This window comes from Notamacropus eugenii (assembly GCF_028372415.1).
Source record: "Notamacropus eugenii isolate mMacEug1 chromosome 2 unlocalized genomic scaffold, mMacEug1.pri_v2 SUPER_2_unloc_1, whole genome shotgun sequence".
Taxonomy (NCBI): domain Eukaryota; kingdom Metazoa; phylum Chordata; class Mammalia; order Diprotodontia; family Macropodidae; genus Notamacropus; species Notamacropus eugenii.
Genome location: NW_027325092.1, coordinates 875,520 through 895,858, shown reverse-complemented (window position 1 = coordinate 895,858; position 20,339 = coordinate 875,520). Strand labels below are relative to the sequence as shown.

At 38.5% G+C, this 20,339-nt stretch overlaps 1 pseudogene; it reads left to right on the top strand.

Moving 5' to 3' along the window:
- The first annotated feature begins 8,975 nt into the window (after positions 1-8,975).
- LOC140516884 (actin, cytoplasmic 2-like) lies at positions 8,976-10,174 on the top strand (annotated as a pseudogene).
- The last annotated feature ends 10,165 nt before the right edge of the window (positions 10,175-20,339 follow it).

Below are 20,339 nucleotides of genomic sequence, written 5' to 3'. Positions count from 1 at the left end.
CTAACAATTTTACGTTTCTGGTTAACTACTTGAAAATTTAAATACTATATAAACTTTCCTCTGCTAGACCATTTGGCACAAAACTCCCTGGTTCCTTTTCCATTAATGTCCCCTGCAAATTGGTGTGCATGGCGTTCCAGCACACTGCGGATGTAGTTAACTTCTTTAGACTAATCAGATGGAATTTTGAGAGATCTCAAGGGGAATTAAATATGCCAAATCTTAACATTCTTTTGGATCTGGCTTTTTAGTCGTATTGTCAATGAGGTGTGTGTTCAACTGGAGAGGAAACTGAAATGGGAGCTGCATGACCCTTCTCTGCCCTTCAGACACCAGAGTGCTGAACTCAAAGAGGGGGAAGGAGGCCAGAACCCAAACATGCGCCAACCAGCTTGGAATGTTACTACCATGTGCCAGGAGGGCTCAACCAGAAATATTTAACGATGCAGCATTCAGGATGGGGAGGGTCCGGAGGTCAGAAGGGTGGGAAGAGAATGTAAGTACACTCAGATAGCTCATCCCATCCATGATGCTTTTATGTAGGGGTTGGGCAAGGGGAGAAATGGGGAAATGCCACTGCTAACAGATTCTCTAAACTGTAGGGTCCACTTTGTTTCCCTCACAACCACAGGGCCATCACAGTCAGTTCTGGAGATAGACTGTTTTGTGAAGCCAGTGGGACTTTTAATAGGAGTCATTCTTAGAGGCTTCATTAGTGCCTGTCCCTACAGCTTTCCTTTTTTTCTAGCTTTGGTTTTTCAGCAGGTACCTGATAAACACAAAAGGCTGTGAAGGAAGAAGAGCCGCCAGGGGTCTGAAAGACTGAGAGTAAGCACCCTGTTAAAAACCAATAGTAGCTACTTGTGCACTGACATGAAAGACACTGCTATCTTTAAGAAGAAAAAATTATTCCAATAATTGAATCCCAGTTCCTATTCTAATTCACTTGATTTGATCCTGAATTCTACTTCAAAACATTTTCAGCTTTGTTTTTACTTGGGGGAAAAATGCTTCATCTTTAAGTCTTCCCTCTAACTTCCTGCCCACTTCAGTATCATAGAAAATTAACTCCTTTCAGGACCAGTTAGTCTGCATGTCCAGGCCCCTGGAATTGTTAGGTTTTCTTTGAAGTGAAACTACAGTAACTCCACTGTGACTATCAGTTGAGCTTGATCTTTTAACTTTTCTACCTCCACTGGGAAGGGAGAAGCAAAAGGATAGATTCCCCACCCTCAACCTTATTGTGTATCTGGGACAGATGGTGCTGGCTCAGGTCAGCTGGTATTGAGACAAAACCTTTGCCCTGGGATGAGCTTATCCACACTCCAGAGACAAGGAGACAACTCTGTCCTTTTCTGGTGTGGATCAGGTCATTAGTGAAGAAACCAGTAGGACTCTAGTTTTGACATGCTTTGTTAATGTGGGTTTCACTTTCTCCAAGGATGGCCTCTTATTGCCACAATGTTCATTTACTTTAAAAAAAAAAAACATTTTTTTAAATAAATGTATTAATTTGTAACTTAAACCTGGTCAGACTGTTTTGGCCTTACCCAACACATGAAAGACATGGATATTAAAATAAGTTTTAAGAAATGCAAAAGAAAAAGAGCCTAGACATTGTCTTTTAAGAAATGATCTATTTTTATTAGTTTATTTGTTTTCAGTTTGCTACAATCACATCCATAAGTCTTAACCTTACTCTCCCTCCCCAAGATGGCATGGAATGGTAAACAGGAAAGAGAGGCTATAAGGGACTTATTAAAGGTGAACTGTTTACATTCCAACATTTAAAGATGATATTTGTTGTAACTCATGAGACCTTTTCCAGTATTAGAGTAGTTAGAGGGAATATATACATATGTGTGTGTGTATATATATATATATATATATATATATATATATATATATATATATATATCTGTGTGTGTGTGAGTGTATGTGTACATGCTTGTGCACATGTACATATATACACACATGTACATGTGTGAGGTGTGTGTTATACATGTTTATGTGTGTATTACTTATATGTGTGTGCGCATGTATATATGCGTGTGTATTGTGCATGTGTATACGTATGTTTATATATGTGTATATGGTTCCATGTATATATGTATATTATATACGTGTAGGTATGTATATATACATAGGTATTAGTGCCTATGTATATGTATACATAGACAAAGGGCACAAGGTGAGCTGAATATGAAAGAAGGATACCTAAAAAATACAATTTCCTGTGGAGTGGAATGTTCTAGGAGTAAAAGAAAGGGAAAGATAAAATGCAGCAAATCATATCACATAAAATAGGCAAGAAAGAGCTTTTACAATGGAGTGTAAGAAAAGGGAGATGAAAGTGAATGAGTGAACATTGCTCTAATGAGATGGGGCTTCAGGAGGGAAGAACACACACTTAACTGGATTCAGAAATCTATTTTACCCCTGAGGAAGACAGAGAAGAAGAGGATGGGACAGGGACGATGATAAAAGGGACAGAAAATTGGGGAAATATATAATCAGAAGCAATCGCTATTGTGGAGTGACAGGTCAAGGGAGAAAATGGAATAAATGGAAGACAGGACAGGACAGAGGGAAATGTAGTTAGTCTTTCACAACATAACTATTATGAAAGTGTTTTGCATGGTTTTACATGTATGACCTATAATAAATTGCTTGCTTTCTCAATGTGGGTGCACAGGAAGGAAGGGAGAGAATATGGAACTCAACATTTTACAGGTGAATGCTAATTGTTTTTGCATACAGTGGGAAATAAGATGTGCAGGCCAGGGGGCGTAGACATCTCTTTTTCCTTACAGGAAAATAGAGGGAAGGGTGATGGAAGAGGAGAGGGAGTAATAGAATGTAAGACAGACTGGAGGAAGGGGTGGATGGGGTGCACACTCTCCTGGAGTGGAGGGTGGGGAAAGATGGGGCAAAAATTTGGAATTCAAATTATTCTGGAAATGAATGTTGAAAACCAAAAAATAAATGAAGTGTGTGTGTATATATATCTGTATGTATGTATGTATGTATGTATGTATGTATTGAAAAAAAGGCACAGGATGAGACTTTCCATCCATCCATCTATCTGTCTATATCTATATTGATATATAGCATCAGGGCAGGGCAGCTAGGTGGTGCAGTGGATAGAGCACCAGTGCGGGAGTCAGGAGGACCTGAGTTCAAATCTCACCTCAGACACTTGACACTCACTAGCTGTATGACCTTGGGCAAGTCACTTAACCCCAGTTGCCTCATCCTGGGTCGTTTCCAGTCATACTGATGAACATCTGGTCACTGGATTCAGATCGTTCTGGAGGAGAAGTGAGACTGGTGACCTGCACAGCCCTCCCTCCCTCAAAACAAAGTCAAGTGCAACTCATGTCATCATTTCTCTGATGGCATGGTCTTCTTCAGCAATGAAGGATGAACACAGTAACATAAGGTGCTATAAGGAATAGGCAGGTAGTAGCCATTTTTCAAAATCACTCATTAAATGTCTACTATGTGCAAAGAAGTAAGAAAATACTGAAAACACTGAGAATAAACAAATAAAATTCAGAGGTAAACTTAATTACTTGATGCCCGCAAAGAGGTTACATTCTATGACCAGAAGGGGCAGATGTGTACAAATTTAAGAATGTGCAAAATAGGGCTACTTAATAAAAATTACAATTCTGCCTAATCTATTTCACTAATTTAGGACCATACCATTGAAACTAACAAAATTAGTTCATAAAACTAGAAAAAAAAGGCAAAATTCACCTGGAAGAACTCAAAGTTCAGAATATTAAGGGAAATAATGAAAAGAAATACGAGAGAAAGTAGCCTAGCCGTACTAGATTTTAAATGGTAATATAAAATAGCAATCATCAAAACTAATGGGTACTGACTGAGAAATAGAGTGGTGGATCAGAAGAATGGATTGGATACCCAAGTCACCAAAGTCAATGACAACAATAATCAACGGTTTGATAAACCTGGACACCTGAGCACCTGAGGAAAGAAATCGTTGCTTAACAAAAATTATTGAGCAAACTGGGGGAAAAAAATATGTGAAAACTTGGCATAGACCAGCATTTTACACGGTCTACCAAGATGAGGTCAAACTGGGTATATGATTTAGAAATAAAAGGTAAATCTATAAGCAAATTAGTAGAACAAAAATTGTTTACCTGTCAGATGTATGAAAAATGGAATAATTTATTACCAAACAGAAGATACTACAAAATGTAAAATGCAAAATGGATAATTTTGATTGTAACCAACATTAAAAGGGAAGCGGGTAACAAGGAAGCAATTTTTACAGCCAGAGTCTCTGCTAAAGCCCTCATTTCTAAAATATATAGAGAAGTAAGTGAAATTTTTAAGAATAAAAATGATTCCCCAATTAAGAGTCAAACGATATGTGAAGAAATGAAAGCTACCTATAGTCAAATGAAAAATACTCTAAATCCTTGTTGATTAGACAAACATCAAAACAACCTGAAGTACCACATCACACCCATCAGATTGGCTAACATGACAAAACAGGAAAATGATAAATGGTGAAAATGTGGGAACATTGAAACATTAATGCACTGATAGTAGAGTTCCAACCACTCTGGAGAGAAGTTTTGAACTTCTGGATAGGTATCTATCCAAAAGAGATCTTAAAAGTGTGGAAAGGACCGCACATACAACAATATTTATAGTAGTTCTTTTTGTGGTGGACAAAAATTGGAAATTGAGGGGATGCTCATTAATTGGGGAATGACTGAACAAATTGTTGTATATGAATGTAATGGAATACAATTGTTCCATTTGAAATGATGAGCAGCTGGACTTCAGAAAAAAAAAAACTGGAAAAGCTCACATGAAAGTAAAAGCAACACTGTGTAATGACCAACTTTGACAGACATAACTCTGCTCAACAATACAAGGAACTAAGATAAAAGTCCCATAATGGAAAATGTTGTCCATATCTAGAGAAAGAACTGTGGTGACTGAATACTGATTGAAATATATTATTTTCCCGTTTTGTTTGTGTCTTCTTTCTCATGACTTTTCTCTTTGGTTCTAAATCTTCTTCATAATGTGACTCATGTTGAAAGATGTTTATTAGGATTGTACATGTGCACCCCATATAAGATTGTTGCCATCTTGTGGAGAGGAAGCACGGAAGGGGAGAAAATTTAGAACTCAAAATAGTAGTGATTGTTGAAAACCAAAAACAAACAAATAAAATTTAAAAAATATAATACAATAAGAGGTGAAAAATAGAGTTATGGTGACTTTGTTGTCAGGTGATCTACAAGATAGGGAACTAGGCATTTTTTCTCATCTTCATAGCCCATCAGACCTCTCCAAAACAGAAATTATGCACTGAAAATAAAGGAACTTCAACTTTATTTTAATTGTCTGACACCAGGAGTTCACAAGAAGGTTAAAAACTCCATTATCTAATGCCTAACTTATTTTCCGTAAGCACCCCATCCTTCAACCACTCACCAGGTTATTGGCAGAAGGGCTGTACTAGTCACCCAAACCACTGACTTGCAACAAAATGCAACCCCATACCCTGACTCTTTCTCCCTCTTTCCAGAGACATTGAGGTCCAAGCCCCAAATGGCAGAAATTTGTTGAGGTGTCAATTGGCAGTCAGGCAGCAGCATTTTGTGCTATGATGGAGAACAAAGGAGCAAAAGGAAACGGGAAGGACATGGATCTTAGCTTGCAATAGAGCTCAAAACCATCCCCCAACCTATCCCTTCCCATTGCCAAGATACCCAAACTCTAAATGACAAACGTATTCCCAGGCAGCAAAATTACCAAATGTGGCAGCACTTTGTTCTGATGAAATAGAGACCTGAATGAATGGAAGAAGACATCACCTGTGGGATGGGAGGGAAGTAGTAATTATATAGCACACTACTAACCCTGAGGGAAAGAGTGCAGCATCTAGGTGAGGCCAGTTCTTTAGTCATGAAGGTCACTTGGGACAGAGACTCAAGGTATTGAGCTACCAATTACCCAGGGTAGCAGAAGACCAAGACACTCTGAGATTCAATCCCCTGAAAATCAAGAAAAAAATTATAAAAAGCAATAGGAGAAAATAAAGAAGTATAAAGGACCCCAGTGAAGAAAACTCAAAGATCTTGGGCTGAAGCAAATAAACCAGCAGGGAAGACAATAGATAAAGGAAGTGTTATCTAATAAATGAATGCAGGAATAATATAAATACTACAAAACAAAAGGAAATGATTCAGCGTTTGATGAGATGGAACTGGAAAACACTGCTACTGTTTAAAGAAGAAATAAGAATAATAAGAGCAAAATTTGCAAACTGTGGAGCAAAAATAATTGGCAGAAGAGGAAAAAAATTCAATCTGTGATGGAAGCTTTTGTATCAAAGTTAGAAAAGAGAAGATCATGAATGCAAACAAATAGAAATAAAAGAATCCGCACCATTCGATCAAAAACCATGACATCAAAATAAAGCAATATGTGCATTCCATCAAAACACCGATTTTTTAAGATAGGAGTACAATCAACCTAAGAATTATAGGTGTCCCAGAAGAAAATAAGAAGCCAAAACAATTGAACAACACAAAGGAAGAAATAATATAAGAAAGCAGCCTGGAACTTCTCAACACAGGAAGCAAAGTGCCAATTAAAAGAATCCATAGATCACCTCTAGGAAAAAGAAAAAAAGGAAAAGGACTGGGCAGGGGGCAGAGAAGTCGCAAACTCTAACACCAAAAATGGTTAAATTTAACAATTTAATTGAGAAACAAGTTTTATAAGCACCTAATAGAAATATTTCCAAATACAAAGTGAGTAACAAGAGTGTACTTTGTATCTGCCAGAAAGAGGAATAAGGATGGGAAATCGATAGACTAAAGGAGATGACAAAATACTGCCAAAGACCAGTGGAGCTCAGGATGGAACCCAGAGTAATCTACCCTGAAAATTTGAGCTTCCCTAAAAAGGAAAAAAAAATATTGACGTTTAATAATAGAAACGCATTAAATGTATTCTAAGGGAAAACCACAGGAGCAGCATAATGAAAACATCAGAAATATAGAAGGGGTGAACATCTGAATGTATTATGTTGTAGAAACTAACCATGGCAATTGCAACACAGTGACAGTCTGCTGAGGTAAGAGACTATTTCATAGTTTTACAGAAAGAGATAGGGATGAAAGTCAAAGTCAATTTCAAATGATGATGGATAGACAGACCTGCAAAGTGGTGGATAGAATCTGACAGTCCCCTCCTACTACTAATCAATGTTCTTAAGGGACTAAATTACAGAATGGGAGGGTATGTGGAAAGGAGTACGGAAGAAGGATAATAGAGGAGTATATCTAATGTGCCCTGCTCAAGTCGAGGGATAGCAGTGAGTTGAAAATGATTCCCATGATTTCTCAGAAAGAAAGAAGCCTGCCTAGGAATAGGTGAGGAAGTGGGGAAAGGAATTGAAAAGGGGTTAAGGAAAGGGAAGGTCTTGTTTTTGTAGTGGGAGAGGGATGCTGCCGATGGATGCTCCTATGATTGAAGAGAGATGTTCTGTGAAGGGAAATGGGAATCTTGTGCTGGATCTCTTGTCTGTCTCCATTTGGTGATGAGACCATTAAGAACACATGACAACTCTTGTCCTGCCTGGGAGAGTGAAGAATGAAACTGAATACTCTAGTAAATAGGGTATGGACCTAAGGAGGAGATTTTAAGGCAAATTGGGAAGACAGATGATGAGGTGAAGGGTATAAGAAGACAGCCCCAACCAACTCCTTTGTGAACACTGGAGGTCCACAGTGTTGCACATTACATTTTTGGACTTTTTCAATGTATTGATGAGATACACTGATTCTTTTCTCTTTTATATTTGGTCTTTAAAAAAATACTATATATTATAAATGGTGGTTCTCTAAGAGACGTAAGAAAAAGAAAATTAAATGAAACTCATCATTACAAATGACTAATAAAAACTTATTCAGAATACAAAATTGGGCAAAGGGGGCAGACTGTCTAAGTTTGAGAAGCTGTAAAAGTCTCATGTAATAGTAAGTATTTAAGCTAACGTTAAAAGGTGGTGAGATTGTAAGAAACATATCTGAGGAAAAAGTACAAGCAAGGAGGTAAAGGACATTTGGTACATGGTGACAGAAGATGGAATGTTGCATATGAAAATCAACAAAAAATCCCCAGTAACTACCTATTACCTAAAGGATCAAATGCACCAGTTTGGCATTTAGTTCTTCACAACATGGTGCCAATCATTTCTAACCTTGATACATTTTACAAAACTTCATGCTTTCTACTCTACACTCAAACTAGCATAAAGACTTTTCTTCATATCATGAACCCTACTTCCGATCTCCATGGTTTTTACACCACCTATCCACTAAGCCTATGTTCATTACCTCCTGATATCCACCTTTCAGAATTCATCATATCCTTTCAGATACACCTCAAACACCATCTTCACTTAAAGTGCTTTCTGATGCTCCAGTTCCTACTACTCCCGTCCAAACCAGCAGATCACTTTGTGTGTGTGTTTTTCTTTTTTGCATATATCTTAGAAATATATGTTGCCTTTATTGAAAGAATTTAAACTACTTGAGGACTAGAACTGTTTCACTTTTCTGTATCCTTAAAAGTGCCAGGCACATACGATTATAAAATGTTCATTGACCAACTGATTGTAGAACGTGTGAAGGAGAGATAAGTGGGAGCTATGTGTGAATGGATATTTGGATTTGGATTTGGGATTTGATCTTAGTGATAAAAGGCTACCACTGGATTTTTTTATTCATTAGTCTGTTTTTGTGATACTGTCAGACCTATGCTTTAGGGATAATGCCCTGAGGGTCTCACTGAGTGGTATCCAGCAGCACTTGTAAGCTACTTTGGAAGTACCCCTGGATTTGCTCCCCCTCTCCCCCCTGCTCTAAGTTCTCAGACTAAGATGGTGCGCAGCCTCAGATTAAACAAAAATGGAAGAAGAAAGTGCTGCTCTCGCCATTGACAGTGGCTCTGGCATGTGCAAAGTTGGCTTTGCTGGGGATGATGCTCCTCGAACTGTGATCCCCTCTATTGTTGGACACCCAAGACACCAGGATGCCATGGTGAGAATGAGGCAGAAGGACAGTTATTTTGGTGATGAAGCCCAGAGCAAGAGAGATATCCTGACTCTGAAATACCCTATTGAACATGACGTTATTACCAACTGGGATGTCATAGAGAAAAACTGGCATCATGCCTTCTAACATGAGCTTCGTGTAGCTCCTGAAGAACACCCTGTTCTGCATACAGAAGTTCCCTTAAACCCTAAGACCAAGAGACAGAAGATGACATGGATCATGTTTGAGACCTTCAACACCCCAGTCATGTATGTTACTATTCAGGCTGTGTTGTCTCTGTATGCCTCTGGTCGTACCACTGGTATAGCTATGGACTCTGGTGATGGTGTCACCAACACTGCCCATCTACGAGGGTTATGCCCTTTCCCTGCCATCCTTCATCTGGATTTGGCTGGCAGTGACCTGACAGACTACCTCATGAAGATACTGACAGAAAGAGGGTACAACTTCACTACCACATCTGAAAAGGAAATGGTTCGTGACATCGAGAAGCTGTGCTATGTTGCCCTGGACTTGGTGCAGGAGATGGCCACTGCTGCTTTCTCCTCTTCTCTGGAGAAGAGCTATGAGCTTCCTGATGGCCAAGTGATCATCATTGGCAATGAGAGGTTCAGGTGTCCAGAGACCTTCTTCCAGCCATCCTTCCTGGGTGTTCAATCCTGTGGCATTCATGAGACCACTTTCAATTCTACCATGAAGTGTGATGTTGATATCCAAAAGGATGTATATGCCAACACAATACTGTCTGGTGGTACTACCATGTACCATGGTATGGTCGACAGAATGAAGAAAGAAATCACAGCCCTGGCACCTAGCACAATGAAAATTAAGATCATTGCTCCCCCTGAATATCGGTATTCTGTATGGATTGGTGGCTGTATTCTGGCATCTCTGTCCACCTTCCAGCAGACGTGGATCAGCAAGCAGAAATATGATGAATCTGGCCCACCGACTGTCCATCGCAAATGCTTCTAAATGGACTGCTAGCAGATGCGTAGCATTTGCTGCATGAGTATTCACAAAGTAAAAATTTGTCCAGGTAAACATACACCTCATGTGAGCCTCATGAAACTGGAATAAGACTTCCTTGAAAAGGAATTTGTTCTTAGGGAAGTTTGTATCTGATATTAGACAAATATCAGCACTTCTTAGATTGTTCTACTGTTACTCATTTGAGCTCATATTCAAGTTAACTGTTGTTCCCTTGGTGTACATTTTAGCATACCTTGTACATACCTTTGATCTAAACCCTGACACAGGTCATTTCATTTTGACAAGTAAGGCTAAGAGTTAAACTTGAATAGAAAATTGAACTGATAATATGGCAATATAGTAGCTGACTGGATGACACTTTACAGCTGTACAGTTTAGTTCTATAAAGCATCAAATCTGTGTAGCATATTTAAAAGTCAGATTTCCAGCATCTAGAAGAGCTGACTTGCAGAATTTCTTTCCTAAGGCTAGGAAGGGTTTATGAAATGTGTGTTGCATCTTGCCACCACTCTAGAAGGAATAAATATTGAATCCAAGTCTTAGGAACCAGTTTTTTTTTTCTTAACCCACTGCTTTTCCCCAATGTCGTGGGGTTAAGTTACTCAACCTTGGGTTGCAAAAACTTTTGCATTTATAACCTGTAAATTTGTGCATCTAGTTAATGAATGTAAGATTTTTGTACATTGCACATATGTTCTCACATGACAGTAGAATACCAAAATTTGTAAGTCATCCTAAGAACTGAGAATTGTAATGCCCAACACGTCATTGTGTAAGGAAAAATAAAAGTGCTGCAAGTAAAAAAAAAGAAAGAAATATTACCCTGACAGATATACATAACCATTGGCCCATTACCAAAGACTCAGCTACACACATATAAAGTATATTGTGATACAAACTCTATATTTATGCATATTTTACATGGTTTTGCACATAGTAATACACTGTCTTGTTTTTCTTTACCCACATTCCCATGTCAGAAAATCAGGATGTGACTATATTTTTGTTCTACTTTATAGTTATTCAATTGCCCTTTAAGTAACCAAGGCATATCAACTTAAAAACACCATATTTTGGAACGTAATAGAAAAATTAGTAATGATAGGAAACATCTCTTAAATGAATGACTCTTCACCCTGAACCTCTCTGAACATGATTCATAATAGTAATTACTGAACAAGAGCACCATGAGTAATCTACCAATTATGATTTTGAGATCAATAGAATGTCAGTTGCCTTCTCTCCATTCCTTGAGGTTAGCGCCCCTTTTGTGAAAAACATGCCTTTTTACCATCACATGGCTTAACTCAGCCACTTGCAACTGCTGCCATCACTAGTATTTTTTGTTCAGTAGCTACTGGTTTTACTGAGTCACCTCTTGTTGTTCATCTCAAAACTTTGCATTAGCAGTTGGCTTGCTTTCCTCATAACTCCCACCTCTCTGAAACTACTTTAATATGCACATGTTGGAATATGTTGTATGTGGGAAATTTCTGTTTTTGCTTTTCCTTATAGAATTGTTTTAACTCTTGCTGTTTTGTATTAACTTGATGTAGAATAAACTTTCTTCTACCCCCTCATGTTTAATTTGCTTATATGTTTTGGTGTGTATTTCTTATAAAAGCAGAACATTGTGGGATTTTCTTTTCTTATTCAGTGTCATTTTTCATTTTATTGAAGTGTTTAAGGAATATGCATTTAATGATATAAGAGAAAGGTTTGGCAGGAGTGGAGCGAACATGGCAGAGTAGAAGGACAGACCTGTGGAAGCTCTACCCTCACAGCCCACAAAATAGCTTTAAAATATTACTCTTAAGAAATTCTAGAGCAGCAGATGCCACAAATTTCCAGGTCAAGACAGCCTGAAATGCAGACAGGAAATGTCTATCACACCAGACTGGGAGGGGAGCACTGCCCAGCCTTGGCCATGCAGCTCAACAGGGACAGGACTGAAGCAGGTTCCAGAGTGGGAAAGTGTGGATGGCAGTTGTGGTTACCACTTTACTCCACCCACAAAGACAGCTTCAAAGGTCAGTGAGAAAGCTCTTTCACCTGGGTAAGAAGGGAGCAAGGTCCTCCCCTAGCCCCAGCACCAGGTGGCCCCAGGTGGTGGCAGTGTCCATTTTTGGAACCCTCAGCTTAAAGACCCTGGGGAAACTGAGCTGCTGATCTGGATCTTAGCCCTGGCAGACATGGGATGAGGAGGAGCTCTGACATGGTGGAGCTGGAGGTGGTTGTGGAGAGGGAACCCTACTCACAGATCTTGAGCAGAAAAGCTTGTAGTTGCTCACAGAACAGAGCGCAGGACAGGAGAGGAGTAAACTCCTTTCCCTTGATTGTGCCACCATGGAGGAACTGAGAACTTACAGGTCCCTGGAGTATACCCTCCACTTGACAAAGAATTCAAAAGTCAAGTAAGTGGTTGGGATAATGCACAAAAAAAAGGAAAAAATAAGACTATAGAAGGTTACTTTCTTGGTGAACAGGTATTTTCCTCCATCCTTTTAGATGACGAAGAAGAAAGCATATCATTAGAGGAAGACATCAAAGTCAAGGCTTCTTAATACAAAACCTCTAAAATAAATTTTCAGTGGTCTCAGGCCATGGAAGATCTCAAAAGAGAGACCAAGATATTATAAAACAAAACCAAAAGAATGAAAAACTAGAAGACAAAGTGAAATATCTCATTGGATATTCAAGTGACCTGGAAACTAGATCCAGGAGAGATAATTTAAAAATTATTGGGCTATCTGAAAGCCATGATAAAAAGGAGCTAGACATCATCCGTCATGAAATTATCAAGGAAGATTTACCTGATATTCTAGAACCAGAGGGTAAAATAAATATAGAAAGAATTATCCAATTACCTCCTGAAAGAGATCTGAAAAGAAAAACTCCTAGGAATTTTGTAGCCAAATTTCAGAGTTCCCAGGTTAAAGAGAAAATATTGCAAGCAGCCATAAAAAAAACAATCAGAGTATTGTGGAAATACAATTAGAATAATACAAGATCTAGGAGCTTCTACATTAAGGGTTCGAAGGACTTAGAATATGATATTCCAGAGCTCAAAGGAACACGAATTAAAACCGAACATCACCCATCGAGCAAAACTAAGTCTAAAACTTCAGGGTAAAATGGTCATTCAATGAAATAGAGGACTTTCAAGCATTCTTGATGAAAAGACCAGAGGTGAATAGAAAATTTGACTTTTAAACAGAAGAATCATGACAAGTATGAAAAGGTAAACAGGAAAGAGAAATCAAAACGGACATAATAAAGTTGAACTGTTTAGATTGCTACATAGAAAGATAATATTTGAAACTAGAAACTTTTCCCAGTATTTGGGTAGTTGGAGGGATTATACACACATATATAGACAGAGGGCACTGGTTGAGTAGGATAGGAAGGGATATATCTAAAAAATAAAATTAAGGGGTGACAGAGGAATATATTGGGGGGAGAATGGGAGAAATGGCATGGGGCAAATTATCTCTCATAAAACAGGTAAGAAAAATATTTTTCAATGGAGGAGAAAAGGGTGGAGGTGAGAGGGAAAAAGTGAACCTTAGTCTCATCACATTTAACTTAATGAAGGAAGAGCATGCACACGTAATTTGGTCTGAAAATGTGTCTTACACTACAGGAAAGTAGGGGAGAAGTGGGATGGGGGATAGTAGAAGGGAGTGCAAATGGAAGGAGGGAGTAATTAGATGCTAACGCTTTAGGAGAGGGGCACGGTCGAAAGAGAGAATAGAATAAATGGGGGACAGGAAAGGATGGAGGGAAATGTAGTCTTTCACAACATGACGAGTATGGAAGTCTTTTGCAAAGCTACACATATATAGCCCATATTGAATGGCTCGCCTTCTCAGTGAGGATAGATGGAGGGGGAGGAAAGCAGAGAAGTTGGAGCTCAAAGTTTTAGAAATGAATGTTGAGAATTGTTTTTATATGCAACTGGGTAATCAGAAATATTGATAATGGGGTACAGAAATCTATCATGCCCTACTAGAAAAGACAGAAGATGGAGATAAGGGAAGGAAGGGGTGTTATAGGAAAAAAAGGCATATTGGGGAAAGGGTAATCAGAATGCAAGGTATTTTAGGGTGGGGGAGGGGAGAGATAGGGAGCAATTTTGGAACTCAGAATCTTGTGGAAATGAATGTTGAAAACTAAAATAAATAAATCAATCTACAAAAAATAGTAAGGCTTGTGTTTTCCCCATTGGTTTATAATACAGCATACTTCTTGGAATTAGAATATTTTGTTTATTTTCCTCTTGTAAAGACTAATATTTTTTACTCAGGAAATTTTCCTGACTCTATCTAAAGTGGATTTTTTTTTTATAGAATCTCTTCCTCTCCATCACAACATTGTTCTCGTTGTGCTTTTCTCCAGTATACCACATTTTTAAATTTGATTCATTTTTCCTTTAAGCTAAATATTTGCTATTCTGCTTTTACTTCTGATAAAGAATCAGCTAAAATTCTTCTTTCTCCAAGCCTCTACAAAATGTTTTAGTTTTTCTTAAAATTTTTTGTGCATTTTTTTCTAAACAAGATCTATTTCACTCCTTTATTTCTTTAATTTCCATCCCTGTTTGTCTACTCTTGACTTCTAATTCTTTGAAGAATGAACATACCTTATTTATCCCTTCTTTAAATTCTGAATTGATTATACAATTAAAGGTTCTAAGGCAGTTGTTTTAGTTTCATCTTCTGAATAATTTCTATGCCATTCCTAAAACAGAGAGTATAGAAATATTATCCCATGGTAAATATATATATATATACATATATGCATATATATATATATATATATATTTCACTGTCTGATAATGCAGTTCATTATTACCCCCTACCTTTTCCATGATCATTTCCCCCCATATTCTGCAAGGTCCTTTGTTGGCACAAGTTAGCTAACTTTTTTTGGTTATCAATTGCCTGCCCGATAATTAAGCAGGAAGATTTCTATAGAGGTATGGCATGCTATACATCAAATCTCTGTGGATTGTGCCGCTTTGAAAGCCCCTGTCTCCTATTAAAGAATATCTCTCTCCCCATGGGAACATTTTTCATAAGGACATTGTTCCACAATTTAATGGAGATTTCACCCTTTCTCCACCTTGTTTTAATACTTGTCTTTACCACTTCATCCTTTCTCCCTCTTCTTTCTGAGACTTCTTCTTACCCCACTGACTACTGAGAACTTTACCTGATATTTCACTGAAAAAATAAAGGTCGTTCTCTGAAAGTTCTTTCCAGCTATTCCCTCCTCCTCATTGCATATCACTCAAATGCCTTTTGCCAATATCTCGTCCTTCAAGCTAGACTCACATAATAACATAATCCTTTTCCTTGTCAAGGCAAACCACTTTACATGCACAAGTGATCTCATTCAAAATCACTTCTCTAACATAGTGTACCCTTTATCATCCTCTCTCACTTTCCTCAATCTCATCCAGTCTACTGTATGTTTTGTTATTGGTTATGACTCCCTCCAAGTTTCCCTCCTGTTAAAAAAATACACATTCCTTCATCCATCAATGCCTTTTGCCTGTTTCCCTGCATCTCTCCTTTATTTTGCAGCAAAACTTCTTGAGAAATCATTCTACATTAGAGAAGTCATTCTCCCCTTCCTTCTTCCACTCTCTGCTTTTATATCTGCATAATTCTGGTTGCTGAACTCATTATTCAAACATAAGTGTTCGCTATGAAACATTTTATTGTCAAATCCACCAGCGTTTTCTCAATACCCATTCTGGATCTCTCTGCTGCTTTTGACATCGTCAGTCACCTTCCCTTCCTTGACACTCTCTTCCTTCTATGTTTTCATGACCTTCTCCCAGGTTCTCACCTTACTTATCTGACCATTTTTTCTTAAACTCTCTTCCAGAATCCTCATCCAAGTTATTTACAAACACCTTGGCCATTTCAAAAGGCTCTGTCCTAGGACCTCTTCTCTTCACTCTGTATTTGATTTATTAGATGATTTCAATTCCCAGTGATTCACATAGTATGTCTAATGCTGATATTTCTCAGTTTGACTTATTCAGCGATAACTTTTTCCGTGACATCCAGACTCATGCCTCCAATTGCTTATTAGACATCTTAAACTGAGGGTCAGAAGTGACATCTTAATCCCAACATGTCCAAAACTGTCTTCCAAAACTTTCCTCTTACTCCCAATTACTATTAAGGACACCACATTCCTCCCAGTTAGCCAGTCCTTTAAGCCAGAGTCAGATATTAAGCATGACTCCTCACTCTTTCTCATCTCCCATATAAAATACGTTGACAAATTTTTTAGATTTTATTTTGATATCTCATGAATATTTCCCCTTTTCCCCTCAGAAAATCTACCTGATGCAGGTATAAATCACCTCATTTCTGTACTACTGCAGTAGCCTACTGCTTAGTCTCCTAATCCCAAGTCCATCCCTATACTAGTCTGTCATCCATTCAGCTATCAAATTGGTTTTCCTAAAGCAGAGATATTTTTAATTAATTTATTTAACTTTTAACATTCATTTTCACAAAATTTTGGGTTCTAAATTTTCTCCCCATTTATCTCTTCCCCCAACCCCAAAACACCGAGCATTCTAATTACCCCTATCACCAATCTGCCCTCTCTTCTATCATCCCTCCCTTCCTTTCTCTCCATCTTCTCTTTTGTCCTGTAGGGCCAGATAATGTTCTACACCCCTTTACCTGTATTTCTTATTTCCTAGTAGCAAGAACAGTACTCAACAGCTGTTCCTAAAACTTTGAGTTACAACTTCTCTTCATCTCTCCCTCCCAACCCGTTCCCTTTAGAAGGCAAGCAATTCAATATAGGCCATATCTGTGTAGTTTTGCAAATGACTTCCATAATAGTCGTGTTCTGTAAGACTAACTATATTTCCCTCCATACTATCCTGCCTCCCATTGCTTCTATTCTCTCTTTTGATCCTGTCCCTCCCCAAGAGTGTTGACTTCTACTTGCTCCCTCCTCCCATTGCCCTCCCTATCACCCTCCCCCCCCACCCTGCTTATCCCTTTCTCCCCCACTTTCCTGTATTGTAAAATAGGTTTTCACACCAAAATGAGTGTGCATGTTATTCTTTCCTTTAGTCGAATGTGATGAGAGTAAACTTCATGTTTTTCTCTCACCTCCCCTCTTTTTCCCTCCACTAATAAGTGTTTTGCTCGCCTCTTTTATCAGAGATAATTTGCCCCATTCCGTTTCTCCCTTTTTCCTCCCAATATATTTCTCTCTCTTTGCTTAATTTCAATTTTTTAAAAAATATGATCCCATCCTATTCAATTCACTCTCTGCTCTTTCTGTGTGTGGGTGTGTAATCCCACCCCCTACCCAGATACTGAAAAGTTTCAAGAGTTACAAATATTTTCTTTCCATGTAGGAATGTAAACAGTTCAACTTTAGTAAGTCCCTTATGACTTCTCTTTGCTGTTTACCTATTCATGCTTCTCTTCATTCTTGTGTTTGAAAGTCAAATTTTCTTTTCAGCTATGGTCTTTTCATCTATAATGTTTGAAAGGCCTTGATTTCATTGAAAGACCATTTTTTCCCCTGAAGCATTATACTCAGTTTTGCTGGGTCGGTGATTCTTGGTTTTAGTCCTAGTTCCTTTGACTTCTGCAACATCCTATTCCACGCCCTTTGATCGCTTAATGTAGAAGCTGCTAGATCTTGTGTTATCCTGATTGTATTTCCACAATACTTGAATTATTTCTTTCTAGCTGCTTGTAATATTTTCTCCTTGACCAGGGAACTCTGAAATTTGGCCACAATGTTCCTAGGAGTTTCTCTTTTTGGATCTCTTTCAGGTGGTGGTCTTTGGATTCCTTGAATACATATTTTGCTCTCTGGTTCTAGAATCTCAGGGTAGTTTTCCTTGATAATTTCATGAAAGATGATGTCTAGGCTCTTTTTTTGATCATGGCTTTCAGGTGCTCCTATAATTTTTCAATTGTCTCTCCTGGATCTATTTTCCAGGTCAGTTGTTTTTCCAATGAGATATTTCACATTCTCTTCCATTTTTTCATTCTTTTGGTTTTATTTTGTGATTTCTTGGTTTCTCATAAGGTCATTGACCTCCATCTGTTCCATTATAATTTTGAAAGAACTATTTTCTTCAGTGAGCTTTTGAACCTCCTTTTCCATTTGCCTATTTCTGCTTTTTAAAGCATTCTTCTCCTCATTGGGTTTTTGAACCTCTTTTGCCAATTGAGTTAGCCTATTTTTCAAGGTGTTATTTTCTTCAGCATTTTTTGGGTCTCCTTTAGCAAGGTGTTGAGCTGTTTTCCGTGCTTTTCTTTCATCTCTCTCATTTTTCTTCCGAGTTTTTCCTCCACCTCTCTTACTTGATTTTCAAAATCCTTTTTAAGCTCTTCCATGCCCTTAGCCCATGTTGTATTTATTTTGGATATGTGGGATGCAGAAGCCTTGACTTCTGTGTCTTTCCCTGATGGTAAGCATTGTTCTTCCTCTTCAGAAAGGAAGGGAGGAGGTATCTGTTCACCAAGAAAGCAGCCTTCTATTGTCTTATTTTTTTTTCCCTTTTCTGGGTATTTTCCCAGCCAGTGACTTAGTTTCTTAGTTTTCTTTCCACCCCCACCTCACCTCCAGATCCACCCAGCTAGGGCTTGGGGTCTGAGATTCAAATGCTGCTTTCCAGCCTGAGGACTTTTGGCAGAGGCAGGGCTGCTATTCAGTGTGAGATGAAGTTCAGGTGCTCGGGTGGGGGCAGGGCCACCTCACGGGGCTCAGTTCCCTCAGGGGGTTTATGCTGAGACCTTCAACAATGGATCAGAGCTCCTGCCTGCTTTGGGAGCCCCTGTCCTGCTGCCACCTCCGTTGCTGCCTCCAGAGGGGGCCTGAGTTATGGGGGCACCCCACTCCCCTCTCAACCAGCCAAAGAGACCCTCTCACCAAACCTTGTCACCTGTGGGTTGAGCGACCTGCATGGCACGGCCACTGCAGATTCTGTCCCTGAAGCCCACTCGGATCTGCTCCTCTCGGTGCCACGTGGCCAAGGCAGGGCTGGGTTCTGCTCCGGGTCCGAGGCACAACGTAACTTTCGCGTCAGGTTTTCAGGTCTCTCTGGAACAGAAATCTCATCTGCTGCATTGTTCTGTGGCTTCTGCTGCTCCAGAATTTGTTGGGAGTTCTTCTTTACAGATATTTTATGAGCTGTGGGTTCGGAGCTAGCATATGTGTATTTTTCTACTCCACCATCTTGGCTCCTCCCCTTAAAGTACAGATTGATCATGTAATCCTTGTATGCAATAAACTCCATTGCCTCCCTATAATCTTCAGGATCAACCACAGAATCCTTTTATTGACATTCAAAGTTCTTCAAAATCTGGGTCCTTCCTGTCATTCCAGATTTTTAAAAAATCTTTACTACTATGCACTTAAAAGTGACTCTAGGCATCTTACTGTTCCTTTCTCAATACACTACATTTTCAGATGGTGTTCCTTTCCCCTGGTTCTCCCTTTGTTGTTGAATTTTTTCCTGCCTTGCCTCTACCATCTGATTACTCTGACCTCCCTCAGGATTCAGCTTCAATCTCATCCTCTCTATAAGAGACCATTCCAAATCTATTATACTGCCAATACCTCCCATCTGAGATTGCACTTATTTACATTGAATATTTATTTTATATGATTCAATAATTCTCTAATTTTTTTCTGCTTATGGTAATGAATGATATTTTTGTCTTTATTCATAGCCTTTGCACTAACTACAGGGCCAGACATTACCTAAGCTGTTCAAAGACTTATTATTAGTGATGTTCCTGAGATCATGGAATGAAACTCAACACTGATGACATTAATTTCAATGTACTTAATATAATATCCATAGACACTCCATATAAGTAGCAATATGCATTTCATCCAAGCCTTTCATTTTACAAAAAAGCATAATGTGGCCTGTAATTGTAACATGACTTACCCCAGATAAAGCGGTTGTCTAATATGAACATTAAAAATGTGCCTGAGTCTTCCTGATGATCATTCTCATAATCAGGGGTGAGAAAGAAATTTTCTTTCAAATTAGGTTATAGGATACTAACTTTCCTATATTAGTTATGTTATTTTACCTGTATTTCTATGTGTTATTTTTAAAATTTCTAGTTGTCAAACTATACATTAGTTCCAGAATTGGAAGACTGAAAGTCATATAATTGTAGAAGGAAGATAAGATTCATGGGTTGA